Source organism: Electrophorus electricus, unplaced genomic scaffold, assembly GCF_041902795.1.
Source record: "Electrophorus electricus isolate QZ-2024a unplaced genomic scaffold, ASM4190279v1 Scaffold346, whole genome shotgun sequence".
Lineage (NCBI taxonomy): Eukaryota > Metazoa > Chordata > Actinopteri > Gymnotiformes > Gymnotidae > Electrophorus > Electrophorus electricus.
In genome coordinates this window covers 22,762-24,494 of record NW_027658634.1, presented here as the reverse complement: position 1 = coordinate 24,494, position 1,733 = coordinate 22,762, and the positions used below count along the sequence as shown (strand labels likewise).

General features: G+C 40.0%; 1 non-coding gene across 1 annotated transcript; it reads left to right on the top strand.

Annotated features, from left to right (window-relative positions):
- The first annotated feature begins 352 nt into the window (after positions 1-352).
- Positions 353-426, top strand: trnai-aau (transfer RNA isoleucine (anticodon AAU)). The gene has a single exon. It is a non-coding gene; the product is annotated as a tRNA-Ile (tRNA).
- Positions 427-1,733: the final 1,307 nt, after the last annotated feature.

The window sequence follows — 1,733 nt, the reverse complement described above, 5'->3', positions numbered from 1 at the left end:
GGCTCACAGAATCAGACATTACATTTTTGTTGTTATGGCAGATTTCATGGTGTAATAGACAGCACTATGTAACTCGCAGCAATAAAGCTCAGTGGACTTTGCAATTGATGATTTCGTCATTGTGTACAACTGCACTGAATTGCTCTTTAACAAAAGCTTCTCCACATTTGCTTTTGAAGTTTAATTCAAAAGTTGGCTGCAGAATAACCATTTGTCAGAGGGAACAATAAGTGTCAACTTTCACCTATGCTCGGTCGAAAAAGTGGCCGTAATCTCGTTGACACCAAGTCTACAATTTCATGGAAAGGTTCCCTTCAGTGCTGCACCAAAAAGTGCAAAATGAACAGAGAAAGGCCGATTAGCTCAGCTGGTCAGAGCGTGGTGCTAATAACGCCAAGGTCATGGGTTCAATCCCCATATGGGCCATGTGGGTTTTGTCTGATGAATGACCCCTTGTCAACAAACCACCTGTTGCAAACAGGGCACCTCTTTGAACTTGTGTTGCTTATAACATTGCTTGTAATTCACAATCTGCTAAGACATGTTCCAAGTACATGAGAGTGTGTTCTTGATTACAAAACTTTACCCATGGTTTTGTGCTTGTTTCTCTGCATTGTTCTTGGACAATGCAGAGAAAAGTATGAAATCAGAGGGACTCTGGCATTAGTGTAAGGCTCTCGATCGCTGTGTGAATAGGTCAAAGAAGTCATTCCAGAGGCATGCAGACAACCTGCATCCTCCCCATCAAATTATAGCCAGTTAGGTGTCTGGCAGTGCCAGGGAGTTCAAATCCTTTAGTCTGAAATGTGTTGGGATATGATTATGCCTGCCACTGAGGTCTGACAGCTCCACAGTTGCCTTGTGAAAAGAATACAGTATAGACCGGCACCCACATACATTACTGTACACATCAGAGATCAGCGCAGGAATATCAGTTTGTAAACCCGCCAAATCTGCCCCCACAGGCTCCCTGAGTTCTACTAATCGCTCCAACACATTGTTTCAACCTCAGTTTCTTTTTTTTTGAAGCACATGAGGCAGCTTCAGCTATTTCCACAGGCAATCATATTAGATGTGCCATCAGTAACCAGACATGTGACTTTATTTTATTCCCCATTCTTCCATAAGAGAGGATTTCACACAGGCCAAATTTTCAGCCGTATGCGCCTGCAGGAATTTCACAACACCAAGTAGTGTAGACTTCAGAAATGTGTTGTCATCTATAAAATGGCAGGTCACAGCCAAGAAGGCATCCACATTAAGAGATGTCCACATATCTGCTGACAAACTCATTGCAGGAATTTTCTGGACCTCAGCTTTGGCCTTCTCTTTCTCTTATTGACATTTGGCCTCAACCATGGCCTTTACAGTCTAAAGGGAAGGAAGAAAATAATTATATATATTTTTAATACTACTCTCATAATGTATCCATGTCACCACACATACCTTCCTAGTTAGGAGAATATAAGTTGAATCCAATTTTGCTACCAAGTCCCTGAAGCTTTTATCCTCAACTAAGCTAAATGGCTGTGTGTCTCTAACTATCATGGGGACCAAAGCCTCATCCAGCTCTTCCTTTCTGGTCACTGCTTTGTAAAGATTAGATTATACTTTGTCACCAAAAAATATAGTACTCACCAATGAAATTCACTTTATAATCCAATCCAAACTGCAAATATATATATATATATATATATATATATATATATATATATATATATATATATATATAT